The sequence below is a fragment of the Lontra canadensis genome, unplaced genomic scaffold (genome assembly GCF_010015895.1).
Source record: "Lontra canadensis isolate GAN:19392208 unplaced genomic scaffold, GSC_riverotter_1.0 scaffold10, whole genome shotgun sequence".
In the NCBI taxonomy this organism is placed as follows: Eukaryota; Metazoa; Chordata; class Mammalia; order Carnivora; family Mustelidae; genus Lontra; species Lontra canadensis.
The window spans coordinates 9,678,690-9,700,879 of record NW_022631004.1 but is presented as its reverse complement, the minus strand read 5'-3'; the positions used below and the strand labels follow the sequence as shown (position 1 = coordinate 9,700,879).

The window sequence follows — 22,190 nt, the reverse complement described above, 5'->3', positions numbered from 1 at the left end:
CATGATACAGGTATTAAACTTATATAATATAACAATGTTATACATTAATTATATCTTAATAAAGTTGGAAAAATTTTTAATTTAAAAGCACAAAAACGGGGAACCTGGGTGGCTTAGTGGGTTAAAGCCTCTGCCTTTGGCTCGGGTCATGTTCCCGAGACCCTGGGATCGAGCCCTGAATTGGGCTTTCTTCTTGGCGGGGACCCTGCTTCCTCCTCTCTCTCTCTCTCTGCCTGCCTCTCTGCCTACTTGTGATCTCTGTCAAATAAATAAGTACAATCTTTTAAAAATAATAATAAATAAATAAATAAATAAAAGCACAAGAAGTAACACTACCCACCTACACAAAAGGGTGCTGATACATGAGAGGAACACTCCAGTATAGATAGCAAAGGTCACAACAGTCTAGCCACAGAGAAGGGGATAAGTGCTCATTCGTTTAACCAACAAACCTTAGGGAGCATCTACTATGTGCCAGGCACTGCTCTGGATACTTGGAACACATTAGTTAATAAACAACACTTGTTCTGTGGAGCTTACATTACAGCAGGAACTTGGACAAAGCAAAAAAGAGGAATCAAACCACATCAGCCATACTCCAGGCCAATTCCATAGGGAGAGAGAAATGGAAAACAGAGTAAGACTCCACAACACATTTGCACATTCCTTGTCATTTGTTCATATATACAATTGTGTACATATACAATTACCATCCCACAGTGTTATCATTTATTTATGCATTTCAGAAATATGTGAGTGCCTACTATTTTCCCAGCCTGACAAGATTATGAGCTTTTGCTATCTTTATAAAAGACTTAGTTAGAGCACCCCTCCAGGGATTATGATATATAAATACCTAAAATGGGTAGAACTTTCCTGACTACTACAGCCAAGATCCTGGTCCTTGAAGAAGATAAAAATCAGACAGTGTGCTTCTAAAAATACTTGTTTGTGGAAGTTCTATTTTTTTTTTTTTTTACCAAAGTCTTATATACTTTTTACTGAAGTCCCTTTCTTTCTAAGAGGATGGCACAGGCCTCTTACAATACCTAGTGCAATAATACTCATTCACATATAGGTCAAATGAGTAAATGATGCTCTGTGATTCAAGTCAAAAGAGTAATCTAAAATGAGGGCTTGTGCCACCACTGTTTCCCCCTCTTCTAATTGTCCAAACCCTACTCTCAACCTCACAAAATCATGGACTAAAGAAAATGACTATTTCATTCCAAAGTAGTAAGATAGTGGCACTTAAGGTGAAGGTTGTTTGAGTCCCACCTCATTGGTTCTAATAGGAAAATCTCTGATGTTATATGGAATTGATTTGAGAATATTATAAAAATGAAGTCACCACCATAAGGAAAAAGAAAGATATGTGTTGAAAGACAGAGTTCTCAGTCCCAGAGGAATTGTATGATATTTAAAAGAGTCTTCTCCATTATCTCTGGTTAAAAATACAGTCCATTCTCATTATTCGCAATACTTATGTTCTATAAAGTCTCACGGACCACTGGATTAGTGAATGCTGAACCACTGCTCCTAGGGAGTTAAGTTCCTTTGAGCTTCTGATGACATTTTCCTCAGCCCAAACGCCATTTGTGTTATATAGGTTCATTCAACAAGCCATCTTAACAGCAAAGAATCCCTGCTATACAACGTGACCTTTTCCCCATATAATACCTAAGCAGATGTTTTTAAAATTCTTCCAAAACCTCCTGATCTGCAGAACCTACCTTATCTGTAGGTCTAACCCCTGTCATGCTGTAACACTTCTTGAAATGCACAAACCAGAGAGAACTAGCCAAGAAGACTTTAACGTGTTCCTTAGCATGGCTGATGGGACTGCATATTTCTCTGGGTTGCAACCTCACAACAGTGCTGTCATGATGCTTTTTTATCAATCATCTCACAAATCCATACCTTTAGCCCCTTCTTCTTCTTTTTCAAGCTTCATCAGACTCTACAGATGTTACTTTCCCACTTGGCACTTGGCACAGCCTGTTCACTTAGAGATGAGCAAATTTCCTCTTCCTTTTTCTGAATGTACAAAATTGTTGATTGATTTCCATTTAAATTCCCAGCCAACAGTCTCATAATCCATCCCTAAATAAGCTTATCTAACACACATCTTTCCTCTACAAGTCATATCAGGAACACCAGGAAGCACTTCAGTACTTGGCTTTGGAACCATTTTAAACAGTGAAATCACTGACAAAAAAGCACAAAGATGCAAAAACAAAAAAACAAAAAACCCAACCAAAACCAAACCAAAACAAAACAGAAACTAAAACAAAAAAAAACCCAGGATGCTAAATAGATGGAGGAAGGACACTTGTTCACAGAAGGAGCTGAAACAAGAAGGCAGAGCATCACTTTGACACTGGGCATTTGTGTGTTAGGGGAAAAAATGTTCATCACTCTTCCTGCATCCACAAATGACTGGGGAAGCACCCCAAATATCGATACTGGGTTTATAATCAAGATGTTGGCAAGTAGGCTAATTTGTAAATATGGAACTGGCAAGTAATGAGGCATAAGATACTCGGAGGCATAGATGTCCTTTCATATTTCAAAAGGAAGAGTTCCATGAACATTTGACACTGAGCACAACTGTTACGTGTCATTTGAGATGACACTGATATGACTGGAATTAAGGAGCCAAATCAACCTTTCATCACCATATGCCCTTGTACCCTTGACACTGAGATAACAAAAAAGGAAAACACACTAATTGGCTCAAATCCTAATTCCAAAGCATATGGTACATCTGCCTTTCAGGACCATTAGTTTGCATAGTACTTACATCCATGAACCAATGACTTGGGTGCTGCTCCTCGAAAACATGAAAGAAGTTTCTAATCATCTATTTCCAACCTTCTCTAATACATTGCTGTGTGACTATTAATTTTAGGTCCTAAAGTTTTCAAATCCATTGCTGGATGTATAATAAGTTCATTCAAGTAGCAACAAGGAGTAGTGGTTAAGAGCTTTGAAATCAGACCAGGGTTCAAGTTTATGGGTCTACCACATACACTGTGTACCTTTGGATAACTCACTTACCTACTTTAAGCATTTCAATAAAATAGGGATGGTAGTAGTATACTTCACACAGAGCCAGTGAGAGATCAAATGTGGTAGTGTAGATAATGCTCCCAAAGCAAAGTAAGCATTTGAAATTATTGATTACTGTCTCTGTATTGCGTAGAATCTGAAGAAAGTAAGAGTCTTTAAATGCTGTTTTCCAAAGTCAAATCTTTCTCCAAAAGACTGAGAAAACAGCCACAGAAAACCACGAAGAATAAATATATCTTGGTAGAGAACAAACTTCAGAGTTTCAGCCCTACAGACAATTTCTGAGAGAAAAATTGGAAAAAAATATGACACCCTATATTGTTCTTCCACCAATGTCATCACTTCTCAGCATTCTGAAAAGATATTTTAAAATATTTTCCATTTCAACCTTCCTCAAACCCTTCAAATTCAAAACTGCAACTGTCCTGATGGAACTCTGCATGAACTGACTTTGCCACTTGTAGGTAAACAAAAAACTAAAGTAAAGGCATCATCACATCCTTGTCATGGCTATATGGTGGAGCAAAAAGTCCATTACAACTCTACCCAGCTTCCCTTTCTTAGAGCTTTAAGTCTCTTTATGCTTCTTCCTACAGCCACCAAACTTCTTTGGAGAGCCAAAAGGTCCCACAACATTCCTCCAACCCAGTCCAAAAACTTGATAAATCGAGATTGCTACAACCAACTGATCTAATTCTCCCAAGTAGGCAGATACTTAAAATAAAAAATTCTAAAGCTCAGCCATCTTAGGTCGCCATAATTATCTCCTTCCCTCTCTGGTGCTTGCCTTTACATAAATGTATGGTGTCTCTTTAAAAACAGCACATTGGCAAATTGAGCTATTTTTTAAAAATTAAAATTGATTGGTTAAGTATTTATGAGATTTACTTCATTTGAAAAAATGCATAATGTGGAATTAAGTTTTAGCCCTTTTCTCCTTATTCTGAATTTTCTCTTCTTTGCTTTTCTTCTTTATGTCCCTTTAAAAACCTAAAACAAGAAACTGTCGTCTCTCAGAACTGAACTCTGAATGCCAACCACATTCCCTGCTGAAACTGTTCATGGGACTTTGAAAGGAAAATGCTGTGTTTTGTACTTAAAAGGGAGTTTGCTATGCTTTATATGCTTAAAATATGATTAACAGTTTTTGAGAAAAAGACTTTGTCCCTATTTAGCTATTTTCAGTGCTTTTAATGTTAAGATATGTGGTACCAAAAACCTAGAAGTTTCCATGAGACGGACCTCCTTAACACTACAGTCAAGAACATGGTCCTCAGTTCTGTAGGCTTAGAAAACCAAGAATTAACACTATCTCTGTACAAACTGATTGAATCAGAATGACCATTTATAGGTGCCTAAATGACTCAGTCTGTTGGGTGTCTGATTCTTTTATTTCGGCTCAGGTCATGATCTCCGGCTTATGGGCTGGGGCCCAGCATTGGGCTCTGTGTTCATCAGAGTCTGCTTGAGATGTTTCTCTCCTTCTCCCTCTGTCTCTTCCCCTGCTCAATCTCTAAATAAATAAAATCTTTAAAAACAAAGGTGCCAATGTATTCACCTGCAGTGAAAAAATACTTGGCCATCAGGGGGAAATGCTTGAATTTCTCTTTCTCTCTCCTTCTCTCTCTTCAAGGAAGTAGTATTTTCTCTTCAGGGAAGACACCTGGGATATCCGATCATAATCACAAAACTGAGCAATAAGTGATAAGCCTAACAGAATAAATTAGAGATTAGTCAACAGGAGATATAAGCCTGAGTGCTTGTGTCCAAAAGCTGGCAAAGTACTCTCCTAACCCCTGCATACCTCTGCCAGCCTCTGACTCTACAGGTTAACTGTCTATGTTCTAAACCACTATCTTCCTCCAGTCAACCTCAAAATAATACAAAAGATTAGATTTTTGCTTATAAAATTATAATTGTGTTCCAGACTACCTGTGAATATTCCTAGCACACCTCAACTAGAGTTCAGGAAAACATGATTAAAACCAGTGAAATAAATTTTGTGCTAGTCGCGGGCCCATTCATTCATTCATTCTAGGAAGAGTTATCAACAACCATTTAATGAACACTTACTTGTTACTTGCTACCAAGAATCAGCACTGAGCTAGACACTGTGGGAGTCATCAAAGAAACAAAAGATAAATGACTACCCAAAAATAAAGATTAAGGAAATTGTTAACTATATACTAACAGACAGAGTTCATAGAGGGGAAAGTACACTGAGTCATACATGGCTAAAAAGCTTTTCTATAAGGGGTAGGATGTGAGCGAGACCTAGAACAATGTGGGGTAGGATGTGAGCGAGACCTAGAACAATGTATAGGATTTCAAAAGAGAGAGAAACAAACAAAGTAAGAGAGTCTAGTAGAAGAAAATGAACACACTCAAAATAACCTTATCAAATAGAGTCAATAAATGATCTGATCCTTTACAGAGAGGGAAAGTTCTACTCCTACATCAAAAGGTTTAACTACTTCTATCAACTGTCAGTGGACAGTCCTTCATCACTTATTATATTTTCCTTATGAGCCAGTTTATAACTTAAGATAAATACAGGTTTTTAACATCCACACAATTAATTAAAGGGAATTAATATTCCTGAGTACATAAAGAAGCAGAATCCACCTCACCCAATGAATACATAATAGTGATTCTGGGTTCAGAGGTGTGCTACTGGGGCTTTTTTTCTCTCCCGGTCTCATAATATATAACTGTAAGTCCAGATCTAGTTGGTTCCTCTGATGAATGTGGCTTATTTACAATCTACATTCTAATAATACAAAAGCTTTCAATTATTTGATGAAAGCAGATGAATTCTTGCACACTGTAAATTGAACTCTCAAAAAAGCTGTTGAGCTTTTGTGAAATACTGGCCTTATATTTTATAAGTTTTGGAACCTCCCCAAATCTAAGAGAACACAAACATTTCCTCAAAGAATAAAAGAAAAGACTAATAATAATATCCAGTGGTCACAGGGAAACTTCTGGTGACCTACAAGTCTGAGGACACATGGGAATATGGTCAATAAGCATCATACTGTCATGAGTGTAGGGCTTAACAAGCTTTTCAGACCTCAGAACAACTAGTTACCTGAGGCTAGAAGTAAAAATCATCATGTTTTACTGTATTCAAAACACTCAGGTAGAGCCTTTTATGTAAACATGGCCATATTTCCTTTCTCCCTCACCCCAGCTCACAAAGGGAATAAGCCTTTGGGAAAGATTAAAAGTTACTAGTAGTTCAGGAATAAGTATGGAAAAGTGGTCCTAAAATTTTCTGGGCTAATTTACTAGGACGCCAAGTGAATGAACCAGCCACAACCAAGATAGTTATCCATCTTTTAAATGCATACAGATAAGTGATACCACCCTCAGAGAGTATCTGAGATGCATTTTTAGTTGATTTCCAAGATAACCCCCATGAAGATTGACAGTTGACCTGTGTTAACTCCATTTTGCTGATGGGGGAAGCAAAATGTACAAAATCCCATTATACTGTACTCTTTCTGTAGCCAGTGAGTGATGAGAATGCTGATTTTCTGATTCCCCATCAGGGACCATTTTTTTTTTTTTTTCAGACACCAGATCCTACCCAATTATAGGAATACTCAATACTCAAAACTTGATGACTCCAATTCCTTCCCAACATGGAAGTAACCACATACCATAATAACATGCAAGGGTAAAACCACACCTCCAGAACAAAGCATATTGCAAAAACTAATTGCAATCCTGTAGAGTAAGCAAGCCTTTAAAAATAATTCTCAGACATCATTATGTGTATTAAAATAAAGCTTGGATTAACCCTACCCATTTTAACAAGGGGTCCCATGCCTCTCCCTCCTAAATAAGTCTACATCAGTATTTATTTTGATTTGGAAGTTATCAAAAAAATAAACAGCTTGCAAAAGCAGAGAAACAAGGTCACAGTCTGATCAGAAAGGTGAAAATGGCTCAAAGGCAATCCTACTTTCTCCTATCACCCTAACTTCTACTGCCAGATTCTGTAGCTCTCCTGAGTCTGTAACGTGACAACCACTAATTTTAGACCAACCCTTTGAATTCACACATGATAAAACTGAGGCCCACAGAGTGACCCACAGACACAAGTTAATTTCAAAGCAGAGAGACAAGACAAATAATAGGATTCCTAATTCAGCGTTTTATAGCGTTGCCCCTTCTTGCCTTTACTAGATTAAGAGATTGTTATACAATTATGATATATTCTCTCCAACTTCTCCTGTCCTCTTCTTCTTCTGTACCATAAAAAAATAATAGTAATAGAGCTGAACCCAAAAAGTGTGCCTCCTGAATTTTGGTATGTCCTGGCAATGACAACAAAAGGTATTTCCATACATAGAATGACCTCATGCACATACTCACAGTTCAAAATCTCATACTGGTGAATTCAGCTTTTTGTCCGTTTGTTACTTTTAGTCAAAGGACAAGTAAACAATGAGTTTAATCACTGGCAATAGTGGGGCTATAGTGAATGCCCTGAAGATAGACATTCATCCATTCATTAAAAAAATACCTATTGAATACTTAAAAGGTGGTATGTATGTGAAATAACCAAATCTCCATAATCACTTATTCCAAATAAAATTTAACTGTGATTCACAAAACCTATATAAATATAGCTCAACTCTGACTCCTCATGCAAATATAAAGTAGCTGTTGTACAATATTGTTGAATTAGCTTAACTTCTGTTTTCTTGCTGAAAACTATAAAATATAAAACTTTCTATACAGTTTCATATATTTAAAATTACTGTTATTTCATGTTCATATTTAGACAGATGGTCCTTCGGAAGGATAAAATGAGAATTAAATTCTACCAAAAATCTATTATTCAACCAACATTTTACCTGTCTAGTACAGTCCAAATTTCAGGATTAAATATTCTCTATAGAGAATTTAGAACTGGTAGATTAAGAACTGAAAATTTGCCTTTAACATTTTCCCCTTTATTAAAAATAACATTTTAATAAGAGTACGTGGTCATTGTAGAATGTTCAGGAAATAGAAAAAAAGCATAGAAAGGGGCATTTAAGTTTACTATAATACTAATATCTAGAGGTAAATACTGAAAACATTTTGATACTACATTTGAATAATTTTTTTCTCCTGTTGCTTCCCCTCCTTTGATATTAGTGAGCATTTTACCATGTTGTTAGTAGTTTTAGAGAATGTGATATTTAATGACCACCTTGTCATCTATTTAATTACAAACCACATTTTATTTAATCAATTCCTAAGGCTGGATGTTTACAGGGCCCTCTTTCAGAGAGCTAGAACAACCACTAGTAAGAATAAGGCCATTGCCACGCATGACATCACCAACCCACTACATGCCAATCAGGGCAGAGTCACAGCCCGGCCTCCCCTCCTCATCCCCAGCAGGTTTAGAAACACTGTCCTCCAAGTCAGATTTTGATGGACGCAGCCCCTCTAGTTCAGCAGTCTGACATTCCCTATCGAATGCTACAATCTGCGTGCTCATTTGGAATGTGAAGGCAGACACTTGCTGAACCTATTTTCAAATTCCTTACTGCTGGGCTGCCATCAATTTCAGCAGTTGGTTCTTCTGAAACCCCAAATCTAAGGGTTTGTGCCTGACTGTCTTGGCCACTATTCATTCCTAAATTTTCTTGAGCACCATATCTCAATGAAAGCAATTAGTATACAATCACTCCAACAACCACTAGATATAGTACGGCAGCCTACTCTAGTCCAGCAGACATCTTTTATTTCATTCCCAAGACCATATATGTACTGATTAAAAGCAGGAATGCCCGTCAGGCCCTGAGAAGGGAGGTGATGAATGGTATGTCTGAACAGCTTGGTCCCTGGCTTGGTGTCACTGAAATGCCACACTCCTCACTGAAGCCCATTGATAAGCCTGACAGTGCTGAGCAACTTTTATCAGCAGACTTTATATCGGGGGACCCAAGCGGAAAGTTAGCACATGGGGTGTTCTGTCAGCACAGAAGGCTTACACCATTAGCAGATCATAACAGAGTTTAAATTGTGGAGCCAAACAAAATTCTAGGTTGCTACGTGCATAAAAGAAAAGGTTATAATGACTTTAATCTAAATAAAAACGCTGTTTTGAAGGAACCAAAGAAATTAATCTTGCAGTCTATTGGTAACAAAGAGACTTACATATTATTTTACATAGATTATTTTAGGACTGCTTCGGGTGGCTTAGTCTTCAGGGTGTTTGAACTAAAGTGTACTGGGAATGATCTGGGGGATTACCATAAGCCAACTAGGAATTTTTTTTTAGCATAAAAACAAAACAAAAACAAAAACCTCCCTGATTTCTCTGGAGAGCTAGCTCATCCCTGGAGAATAGCTACACATTACAATGCCATCTGACTTGAAATTGTGAAACTGTGTAAGAAAATAAGATGCCCATGGGAATCCCAACTCATGAGACAAAATTTAAAGTTGTTCAAAGAAATGTAAACGCTTGACGTTTATAAAGCACAATATAGAGTAGAATAAAATACAGTTTCCACTCAATAAAATGGATACAAAATGAACTGGAAAAATTCTAGTCATTTTCTTTAGGGACCATCAAAAACCATCATATCTTCCAAATATTCACCAGAGTTCAAGGCTAATGGAAAACATGTGTGAAAAGCATTTGATAAATAGATTTGAGTGCTCAATAAAGAAGAAATACAACAAATTTGCTTTACTTTGAGTACATCTGATTGTGAGAAGAAAAGCTTTGGACCTACTTCCCAGTCCATTTTTTTTTTTTAATATGAGAATCAAAACTAAATTTAGTTCCTTCATTTATTCTTGTCCATCATGTGCTGGAAATACCAATGAGAAATAGCGTTCCTGGAACATGAAACTGCAGGAGAAATTCCTGAAAGAGCAAGAGAAATAGCAAAAAAGTCGCTTGAGTAACTACAAATGTAATAATCAATGTTATGTAATTATGGGAAAATCTCCTTACAAAAGTCATCTTAGAAATACTTCCTGCACTTCCAAGAAAATTGGTGATCTGAACACATGTAGGTAACTCTCCTGTTGAACATAAAGTTGAGAAAAAGTAGCATCAGTAATAGAAAGAAGGGAATAATATCAAGACCACACCAGAAATGTGAAGGAGGTGTTACTGGATGTCATGTAAAAACAGCACAGTTGAAGACATGGAGGCTGTGGTAGGCAGAGTAAGCGTTCCTCCCAAGGATGGCCATGTTGCTAATCCTTGAAATCTGTGACGATGTTACATCTGTGACTATGAAAAATGGGAATAAATTTGCAGATGGAATTAAGGTGAAAATTGGCTAATCTGTAGAGAGTGAGATTATCCAGCTGGGCCTGATGAAATCACAAGGGTCCTCCAAAGTGACCTTGTGAGGCAGAAAGGGAGTGATGAGGACTAAAAAAAGGCTTGACTCGTCTTTGCTGGTTTTGAAGATCAAGGAAGGGGGCCCCAAGCTAAGGAATGCAGGAGGCCTGTAGAAGCTGGGAAAGGTGAAGGAACATTTCATCCCCAGAACCTACAGACAGGAATACGGCCCTGTCAGTGCTTTGATCTTAGTTCTGTGAGATACGCGTCAGATTGTTGAGCCCAGAACTGAAAGATAATACATAGGTGTTAAGTCACTAAGTTTGTGGTAACTTGTTTTGGGCAGCAATAAAAAATGAATACAGAGGGGTGCCTAGGTGGCCCAGTGGGTTAAAGCCTCTGCCTTCAGCTCAGGTCATGATCCCAAGCTCCTGGGATCGAGCCCCGCATCGGACTCTCTGCTCAGCAGGGAGCCTTCTTCCCTCTCTCTCTCTGCCTGCCTCTCTGCCGATTTGTGATCTCTGTCTGTCAAATAAATAAATAAAATATTAAAAAAAAAATACAGAGCCCTCTTAAGAAAGTGGTATAGAAATGGGTAGAGGAGAGCCTGAAAACGGCAGAAGAGTTCCTTTTAAACACTCCCAGTGGTGAGGAGCAGGGTCTTTCAACAGGAAAGTGTCTTGGAAAAGAAGAAGCCCACCACTTAATATCCCTTTGCCACTGGAATTGGCAGCATTCAAAGCAATTGTGACAAAAGGCCTGAAGACTTAGACAATGAGTACATCAACAATAGCCAGGAACAGGGTGAGGTTTCTCTAAGACCTGGGGGGTAGGCATTTATAATTGGATGTACATGGTCATATCATAAACAAGAAGAGCAGGCACAGATACACCATGTGGCTGGTGTGGAATGACCCAACAGAAAGATGGGTACAGGAAACAGCTGTTCTGAAACAGAAAAAAAAAAAAAAAAAAAAAGAATGTTCCTCTACTGGGATTGCCCCAGAGCTGCAGCTCCCTTTGCATACCCCTCCCTTTGCATACCCCTCTCCTCTGGCAACCCAGTGACTGAGTAAGTGTGTAGACTTAAATGAACCAGACACTGGATATATGAAAGGAGACAGCAAGATACCACAAGGCACAGCTCCCACACTGTTTATGGCTTGCATAGCCTGCTCTTCACTCAGAGCTAGAAAAACAAAAATTCTCCTCCTTCATGGAAGAGTAGGATGACAGCCTTCAAGATCCAGAAGAAGAGAATAATACTGGTGAAGGCATTACAGAAAAAGAGCAATATTGGCCAGAAAGGCACTCAGTGCTTTCAAAATGCAGAATGTGACATAAAGTATGAGATGAAGAAACAGAATAAAATGGAAAATAAACAGTGAAATGACAGTAGATAAATATACCTCCAAGGAAACAAATCTGTTAGATATGAAAATATTCATTATAAGAGAATGAAACAGAAAATCCAACAAAAGGAATGATCAGAGGACAAAAAGCAGAGATCCAACACAAAAATGATTATTTTTTTAAAGAAGTCTCAAACAAATGGAAAAGAAGCAATTGAGATGTAATCACCAGATACGTTCCTGAACTGAAAAAGGCACTGTGCAAAACAAACGAACGGAGCACAGATGAGCTAATGTTACTAAAGAAAGACAAGCCTTCAGATCTATCCCAGAGGAAGAAACTTAAATTCCAAGAATAAAGAGATAAACAACCAGAATCCCAGCAGAGGGAAAGAGCTGAACTTAGATTTCTTTTCCTCAACTTTAGAAAACCAAATGATAATGGGGCCACGTCTATCCTATAGAATTTTTAGGAAAAAATTGGGCTTTCACAATCTTATAATCAGCAGATTGTAGGATGAGTCATCCACGTGCAAAGACACTGAAAGACGTATGCAACTAGATCAGTGCACTGACCCCAGTACCCTTCTCTTGCCCACTCCAGGCATCCCGGTTTCCTGGAACTTCTTAGAAACAGCGATCCCATCTCTTCTCTTATTGAACACAGAGTTTTAGCTGGTGCAAGGGAATGGACCTGCTGAGACCTGGATTTCATGCTTTGAGCCTCCAGAATGGTGAGCAAATAAATTTCTTTTGCTTTAGTCACCCAGTCCAAGATATCTCATTATGGCAGTCCTAGAAAACTAATACAAAAGACAACAACAAAGGGTAATACCCATTGATTCTTAGTGCACTGCTGGTGAGCATATACATTGGTACCACTCTTCCAAGGAAAATCTGCACAAGAAAGCAAAAGCCTCCTAGTGCTGGTACTCTCTTCCCCAGAAATGCCACTGAGAACATTTATCCCAAGGAAACCGTACAGAGACAGAAAATATATGCACAAGGAAGTTCATAGCATACACACACACACCCACACACACCTTTCAATATTAATGGTTCAATATTAAAGGTTTTATATACATGTTATTAAATAAGTATATGTAAAAATAATGTAAATAAATACCACTGGGTGGCATCCATTTTTATTTTTATTTTTATTTTTATTTTTTATTTATTTATTTGACAGACAGAGATCACAAGTAGGTGGAGAGGCAGGCAGAGAGAGAGGAGGAAGCAGGCTCCCCGCTGAGCAGAGAGCCTGATGCGGGGCTCCATCCCAGGACCCTGGGACCACGACCTGAGCCGAAGGCAGAGGCTTTAACCCACTGAGCCACCCGGGCGCCCCTGGCATCCATTTTTAAAACATGTAATAAAAGAATATTCAGTAATATGGAAAAACATGCACAATAGATTGCTGAGGAATTATTCAGATTACATTCAATATTTACTGAATGATTGTACTTTTCAAAAGCTATCTTCATTATTATTGTTCTCTACATAACCATGCATCTTTATGATGTAAAGGTGCTGAAATATCTTTGGATGACAAAGCCCTAGATTTTAATTTTCTTTACTTTTTATGTTATAAAAGCAGTTCAAATCAATCATGTCTTAATTTCATAAACGATTTCTTCAAAGCACCCAGCTATAAGGGAGACTATAAGGAAGATCCACTAACATCTCACTTACTCTGTATGAAGACAGAAAAGGAAAGGAAAACTTGCAGTTTAACACTGAAACCTAAGAATCAGAATCTGAGATGATTTTCTGCCAACTAGAAGGCCAATAAAACTATCAAAAAATGCAATCAGTGGCCTGCCTAACCTTTGCCCACCTGAAAGTCAATAAGCATATCCTTCCTCAGTTTCTCTCTCTGCCTGCCTGCCAGCCTCTGTTGCAAAAATCAAGGCCCGTGCTAAAAAGAAAACTGTTCTTCCAGCACCCTGGAAAAGCGGTATATAGCAGGCCTGATAGTCTAATCACCTCCTCGTTCATACCACAACAGGAGAAAGTAAGAGCTGTGTATAGTCAGTGCCATAATGCATTAGAGGAAATGTGATAGCCACAAATGTTACAGCTGAGCACAGGGACAAGAAGGATGTTAGCACTTGTGTTTATAGTTATACTGTTATTGATGCTGTTGTTTTAAGCATTCTTGTCTTGAGAAGATTGAAGAGCTGGGAAATGAGAGAAGATTTAACTCAACAGAAAATTACGTAAGGAGTTCTGCACATTTATCTTCAGTTGAAAACTGAGAACAGCGTAATTGATAAATAACACAAAATAAGACATTTTCAAATATCTGTACATGTTTAGAAAGGCTAAGAAATCACAGATGTAAAATCTTAGGAATGCAACTATATGGGTTCACAAAAGATTGAAAATGTAAATAGATCAGTATGTAAAACTTTATGGTAAAAAGATGAGAAATTGATACGAATCTGATTAAATTCTAGGAAAATCCACATAAAACCTAAAAAAAAAAACTTATAAAATGAATAGTAATATATGGTTATCAATCTGTACATTCCAGAAATTGAGATTAGTATTTGGAACATTCTCAGAGTAAATGTGAACTCCTCAATCTCACTGAACTTCCCATTTCTATTCAATCACCAAATACTAATTCTACTTTCTAAATCTCTCTCAGGACCCCTGAGTGGCTCTGTCAGTTGGGTGTCTGCCTTTGGCTCAGGTCATGATCCCAGGGTCCTGGGATCTCTGAGCAAGGAGCCTGCTTCTCCCTCTGCCTGCTGCCCCCTCTGCTTGTGCGTTCTCTCTCTCTCTCTCTCTGACAAATAAATAAAATCTTTAAAAAAAAATAATAAATCTCTGTCTCACATGCCTGTCCCTCTACTGCACTGTCCACACTGCTCCTTCAACTCTGGTTCTCGTTACCTGTTCAGTTCTCGTTTCTCCAAACCCAGCAACTAGCAAAGGACCTGGAATTAAAGAGGCAGTCGGGAAATATTTGTCAAAAGACCATATGAAGCTATCATGAACCAATCATAAAATACAGGTTGATTACACTGTCTTCTGGCTTGGCAAATTTAATTGGGAAACTCATCTCTTGTGGGTCTAACAGACGTTCTCCATCTAACAGAGACAATGAAGAAGGACAACAGAGCATCCATCTGGCTGTGACTTAAAGAATCTTTAAATCTCAAAGTCTTAAAGAGTCTGTGCAATTCATGACACAAAGAAGATTACATAAAGCATGCACTAAGGTGTCTTCAGGGTCCAAAATGTCTTTGTTTCTCTAGTGAGACTATGAGTGCTTTGAGGTAACATACTTAGTTTTGTATATTTCATATCCTCTTTGGTGCCTTACACTGTAGATAGCATGGGTAAAGAATTCCATGGTCCTCTCAATATGCCTTATATTATATCCCCTCTACCCAATTTAAGACTATCACTTCAAGAATCTCTCCTCTTTCCAACAGCATCAAATTTTTGCCCTGTCTCTGGATTATTCCCACCAGCATACTATCATGATGTTTATTTTTTTTCTCAAATCTTTTTTTTAAGATTTTATTTATTTATTTGAGAGAGATAGAACACAAGCAGGGAAAGGGGCAGAGAGAGAAGCAGGCTCCCCACTGGGCAGGGACCCCCCCCCCCCGCAATGTGGGATTTGATCCCAGGACCCGGGAAACATGCCCTGAGCCAAAGGCAGATGTTTAACCAAATGAGCCATCCAGGCGCCCCTGTTTCTCCAATCTTTAAACAGACACACACACACATACACACACAACCCTTCCTTCATTCTTATTTCACTTTCCCACTAGCAACTGCCTCATGTCTTTGGTTTAAAACTTCTTGAAAGAATTAGCTCTACTCCTGTTTCCAGTTTCCTCTCCTTCCATTTCCTCTAAAGCATACCCAGCAGGAACTATCTTCTAGCACATCAGCAAAATACTTTCCCTGAGGACACCCATGACCGCCATATTGTTCAATCCAATGGGGAATTCACAATTCCCATCTGACTGAGTGATTGGTCAGCAGCATTTGACAGAGTTGTTCTGCTTATTCTCCTGGATTCTAGGGCAACACACTCTCTAACTTCTCCTCTCCCTCACGGACCTTCCTTCTCAATCTCCTTTATGATTTCCTCTCTTCCCTCTGACTTCTTAATGGTGGGCTGATTCACAGCACACACGCCTCTCCTTTATGTACACTTACCCTGGTGATTTAACCCAATCTCATGGTTTTAAACCCATGTTGGAATTCCCAACACAGACATGTTATATCCCCAGCACAGACTTCTCTCTTCAACTCCAGACTCATATACAAAATTATCTACTTTACATCTGCACTCAGATTTCCAATAGACATCACATTCAACATATACAGAACTCAACTCCTGATCCTTCTCCTTGAGCACATTTCTTCTGTAGCCTTCTTCATCTCAGTGAAGGGCAATCTCATTCATCCTTATTCAAAAATTATTCCAGTCAAAAAACGTGGACTCGTTCTTAATTATCTTAATCACACACCCCATATCAATTCCATCTTCAATTTCTATTGTCTGTCCTGCCAACCTGTGTCCGGAACCTGACAGCTTATGCTCTCCACAGCTCACCACCCTCATCTAATATACCAGCATCTTTTCCTTAAATAGCTGCAATAATTTCCTGTCAGGTCTCCCTTTCCCTCTATCCTCGTCCTTCTACAGTACACTCTTGTCATGGTATTCAGAGCAATCACCTTTCTCTCATGATTCTTCATGGCTTTTTTATTTCATTTCACTTAGGATAAAATCCAAAGGCTGAAAACAGTCTCAAGGCCCTACAGGATCTGCCTACCCCCATCATTCCTCTGAGCTCAGGGCTTATTGCTCTCCCCTCTGCTCACTCCTTGTTCATCAGAAATTGTCATGGAGCCACTGCTCACTTCAAGGGAGCCTGGGAAATCAAGCTCTGGGCGCGCTGCCACCTCAACAGAAATAGAGAAGAGTAAATATCAGCAAGGCAACCAGCAGTGTCAGACACAAAATTATCTTATTTTATGAATAACAAAAAGTCTCAGAGAAGTTCAGAGATATTGCTGGAAACTTCAATATCTATCCTAGAAAGTAACTTATCTGCAAAATGGTCAAGTACAATTCAAACCCAGGTCTGGCCCCACATTCCCCTGTCTTTTCTATTACATCAGGCAACCTCCTTTATTTAATGGAAAATTACAGGCCTTTGATTTTGAGAAGAAAATTTGTTCTCTCAAATTGTCTAGTCTCAAATAGTCATCCCATAAATGTTCTTGACGATGATTAAGATTTTATTTTCAGACAATGCCTACCTGTACTAGAATGGGACTTTAAAAAACTCATTTTGAGTATGTATATGTTTCTCTTCTCAAGAGCCACGGGAATAAACTCGATCAAATATTTGTTTGCATTTTAACAAAACTTAAGTTATTCTCAATATAGGTTATACATTCTATTCCTCTATGGAACTTTGAAAATTACAGATTTATTTACTTATTTAAATTTTATATTTAACTCCACTGTAATTAACTTACAGCATTACGTTGGTTTCAGGCGTACAATATAGTGATTCAACAGTTCTATACATTACTCAGTGCTCATGATGTTAAGTGTATTCTTAATCCCCTTCCCTTATTTCACCCATCCCCCACCTACCCACCCACCTCTCCCCTGGTAACCATCAGTTTGTTCTCTATATTTAAGAGTCTGGTTTTTTGTCTCTTTTTTCTGTGTTTTGTTTCTTACATTCCACATATGAGTGAAATAATATGCTATTTGTCTTTCTTTCCCTGAAGTATTTCACTTAGTCTTATACCCTTTAGATCCATCTACGTTGTTGCAAATGGCAAGATTTCATTCTTTTTATGGCTGAGTAATACTCCATTGTATATATGTCCCACATCTCTATCCATCCGTCTATTGATGGATACTTAGATTGCTTCCATAGCTTATGTACTATAAATAATGCTACAATAAACATAAGGGTGCCTATATCTTTTTGAATTATTATTTTTGTATTCTTTAGGTAAATACTCAGTAGTGGAATTATGGGTTATGTGGTAATTCTATTTTTAATAAAATTACAGATTCTTGAGTCTTATCTACAGATTCTGATCTAATGGGTTGGGGGAATTTAAGACTGAGCATTAAGAAAAAAAAATTCCCTTATCATTTTACCATGAAGCCAAATTTTAAAATCACAGGTCTAGTTAGTCTTAATAGCTCCAAGCTTCTCTTCAAAGATTGCAAGTTACCCTCATGAACTGATGGCTATAATTCTTCTGCCTTGTCTCCCATCACTTCTGGCCTTAGACTATATTCCCCAAACACTTCCCTGCCACTGTTGTAAGGTTTCATATTTCTATCCTAATAGCAATGTAACTGTTTTGAATGCTTTACTCTTCTGATACCCCATCATCTGACAGCCAAATTATTTTCTCCATTAAGATTCATTGCACACATCACTGTCTCTGAGGAGAGCTCTCCCCCGTGACCTTCACTGCCCTGCTGCAAAGACTGCTGGAGGCCACCAGGGATTGCTGCCCCTCTTCTTTATGAAGATTATCCTGACTTTTCTTCAAAGTAGCTGCCAATTTTTCAGGCACTGTACATCAAGGCATACAACTGTTTCTAGCCAATGAATTATGAACCTAAATGGCAAGTATCATTTCCAGGAAGAAGTCCAAGAATCAGGGGGAGGATCCTCCGTGAATTCCTCCCTTCACCTACCGGCTGGATGAGCCCCACAGAAACAGTTCCCGTCTCTGCGTCATTGCCCAGAGCAGGAGAGCTGCCCACTCAGGGTGATCAGGGTTAGATTTGACATGAGTGAGAAACAAATTTTCTTTGTATTAAGCTACCAGGATCAGGAGTTCATTTTAACAGTAGTACCCCATATTCTAAATCGTGAATTTTGCCCTCTACCTCATTTAATGCCTGCTCCCCAGAATGGCATTTATTTCTTTACCTGTCTGCCTCCCTTACTTATTTGTAGATTCCTTGTACCCAGAGTCCCAAGCCCAGCAGAGTAGGCATTTAATTCAAGTTGGCTGACTTGAAAGCATAAAGAACACTGAAGGATACTTACAGAGCCAGAGCTGCAGTACTCCATAAGACTCTACCTCTCACCCTGAATTATGGTGCCCGAGAATTGTCTTTCCTTTCCAAGAGTTGTTAGCTGTTCTAACTCCATACTCAGGACACCCCAAGCCACCAACGTATCTCCTTATCAAAAGAACCAAGCTGACTCCTTATCACCTCTACCCCGTGTGTCATATACAGAGCTATCTAAATTTGCCTGGACACCATGATTTTATCTTTTGGATCAATAAATCCTAACTAGGGAAATTTTACTCATTCTTTAGTGAATTCTCAGCAAAGTAAGTCCCGAAGTACCCACGAATACAGCACAAACATAACATTTTATTAATAGAGAACTTACTTCTAGTTCTTTATGTTTCTGTATCCATTTGGGCAAGAGCCTCTTCCTTATACCTTTGTTTCTTTAGCAGCAACTTTGTGCTTTGCTCAGGACATAAGTGTGTTTTTTAGCTGAACAGCAAGAAGCAATTTAAGGAGAATTTAAATGAAAGATTTTGATTGCTCTCCTCCTTAATAAAGATTATTTTGTATAAGAAGTTCTTTTTAAAAATATTTTATTATTTATTTGACAGAAAGATATAGAGAGATAACATAAGTAGGCAGAGCGGCAGACAGAGGGAGAAGCAGGCTCTCCGCTGAGCGAGAGTCTGATGCGGGCCTCAAACCCAGGATCCCGGGACCATGACCTGAGTCAAAGGCAGCTGCTTAACCAACTGAACCCCCCAGGTACCCCTCTATAAGAAATTCTTATAACCTCCTCCAATCAGATTGAATACCTGTTAAAGCATAATTGCTTATCTATTGGGGCCTTTTGGAAAAGAATCAGAGATCCTTTTTGATCAGTAAGAAAACTTTGATTTCCTGGACTATAGAGTGGTGTGTGTTTGTCTCACTATATATTTAAGAGATGGTGCTGGTTTTAGCTCTCTTTATCATTAAAGGGGACTGAGCTATTGACTATGGCTTTACTAGGGCCTGAGTCTCAATCTTCTGTGAAAATTACCTAATGAATGAGAAAGAGAGAATAAGAAAAAAGTGGGAAAGGATGTCCTCAGCCCACTAAGGGATGAACACACTTTATTCCCTAGCTGTGCCTGGCAAACTTGTAGATGCAGGTTTTGGAAGCTATTAATAGTAGACTAGGATTTAATAGAACTGCTTATCTTGTTTCTTAACCTACACAGAAACCATATTACAATTTTAGAGCCTGTGAGTTGTTTTCAGAGCTGCACGTCTTGAATGATAGTTACTCTTACTTAACTTAAGAATCTTTACTGTATTGCTCCCAAATTCTTTGCATTCTAGACAGGCTGAGAGGTCTCAGGAAGTTTGTTTTCCTCACAAGGTACAAGCTAATTGCCCACCAAGTCTAGTCATGTCTTTTCACTATTAAAGATTAAATTATTAAAGATGTGAACCTGACATCTTTATCTAGATCACTGCATTCCTCCCTGGCTGTCAAACTTCATAGTCATTGCTCAGTTTTCTGACCAAATTAAGAACACATGCATCTGACTTAACTCTCAGAAACTGGAACTGCTGTTAACTTTCATCTACACAATACCTTGGATTTCTTTGAGCCATTCATTAAAATTACACTTGGCTCTCTTCATGAGTTGATCTCCAAGTTTCAGATAGAGAACCTATGAATTCAGAGAACTTATTTAGGATTATTAAAATAAAAGAAAAAATAGCACCATATGCATTTGCCAAGTTGTCCTGCCTTTGGTTCAACTGGATCAGCAATCCTCTGTAAGAAAACCAAGTTTATGAAGAGTCCAGCCCATATTTCCAGGGGGAATCTGGCTTGAGATTAGCCTGTCAGAATGATTGGGAGATTTCCAGCTCGTTGTAAAGGAAAATCTGTTTAAAGATAGTGTTCATGTCATTTATGGTGCCCAAAGCCAAAGTTATGAGGAAACTTCTTTATTAGGAAATAAGGAGCAGATCCCAAGATTCACAGAGACAGAGAGTATCCCACAAAAAACCACAGTTCCTTAGCAGATATTTTAGACAACATGTAGGGGGAAAAAAGATGCCGTTTAAACATGACAGGCAATCCACATACAATCAAGAGTGACTAATCAAAACCAGTAGGCTCGGAACCTGGTCTGGGCCCAGCCGCAGGTTTCGAGGAGAAGGGAAGCCAGGCCTTGCCTAAAGTCCTATACCTGAACTTGGCACCCCTGAATCCTCTAGGACACTGACCCTCAGAAGGGCCAATTCCAGTAGATGATTTGGTGGTGTGCGGACACATTCACAGTGCATATTCCTGGACCAACCACAAACCAACTCCATCAGAAAAACAGATCCCCCTTTAGGAATGGAGCATTTAGAATCTGGACTTCTATAAATAGTCCAGGTACTTCCTACTCACAGTAAACAATGAGAACCACTACTCTGGTGCCAATCCCAATGTTAGGCAGAAATTAAGATTTAGGGGACAGAGCCTAAGATTCTGACACTCAGCATCGTCATCCTTGTCAGTACTCTCCCTCTGATTTGGTGGCCCAAGTCTGATCAGTGGGTGTTGCCTTGTCACTGTGATACAACTTCCACTCTGTGTCCCAGCTCAAATAATTGGGATTTTGTGTTATTCCTTCATTAACTACCTGCCTGAAATGTGCCCAAAACTCTGGGCCCCTTAGAAGGTCAGTCCTATGGCCTGGGCCTAGGAGATGCTCCTTGAACTGTTCTGTGGCTGCAGTCTGGCCCCCTCATGACTGGCCTGCCTGCCCCTGAAACCAAGAATTACTGCTTCTGCATTTTCCTTCACTATCTGCCACTCACCTTTTAGAATTATGAGTGCCTGGTATTCTTGCTCCTTCTCCCAAATCAAGACTACCACCTGTTGCCTATCCCCAAAGGCTTCAGATGCCATAAACTGAATCACCTTTTCTTCCCTCCTGGCTTTGTGTCCCCCAGGACCTCCTTAACTAAGGCATGAGTCAAGTTTTTTCTCCATCTGCCTCCAATTCCAGTTATCTGGGCCATGTCTAGCCATGTCTCCAAATACTTATGACACTTTCTCAGGGAATTTTCAGCTATAAAACTCAATAATACTCTGACTTAGGTCCTTGAAAATATATGGAGATTAGTATAGCAGGACAGAGGTGTTCATGAGTGAGTATTCCAAGTTTCCCCACATTCCTCCAGACGGAAGAGGCAAGGCTCCTGGAAATATAAAGATGAACATGACAGACAAGACACACAAGCTATAATCTCAGGGAGTCAGACTCTAGAGTTACAGGTTGGGTAACTAACTGTGTTACTGTGCCTTGAACCAAGGTGTTCCTGGGATGTGAAACTTTCATTGCTAAAGTTGAAAGTCCCTGACAAACCAGGATAAGTTGGGCACTCTAGAGCT

The 22,190-nt window shown here is 38.9% G+C and overlaps 1 long non-coding RNA gene across 1 annotated transcript in view; it reads right to left on the bottom strand.

Moving 5' to 3' along the window:
• Window positions 1-22,190, bottom strand: part of LOC116866735 — a 95,757-nt gene that overhangs the window by 5,010 nt on the left and 68,557 nt on the right. Inside the window, exon 2 of the long non-coding RNA XR_004382450.1 lies at window positions 16,545-16,674. This is a non-coding gene — a long non-coding RNA (uncharacterized LOC116866735). The remainder of the gene's footprint in view (window positions 1-16,544; window positions 16,675-22,190) is intronic.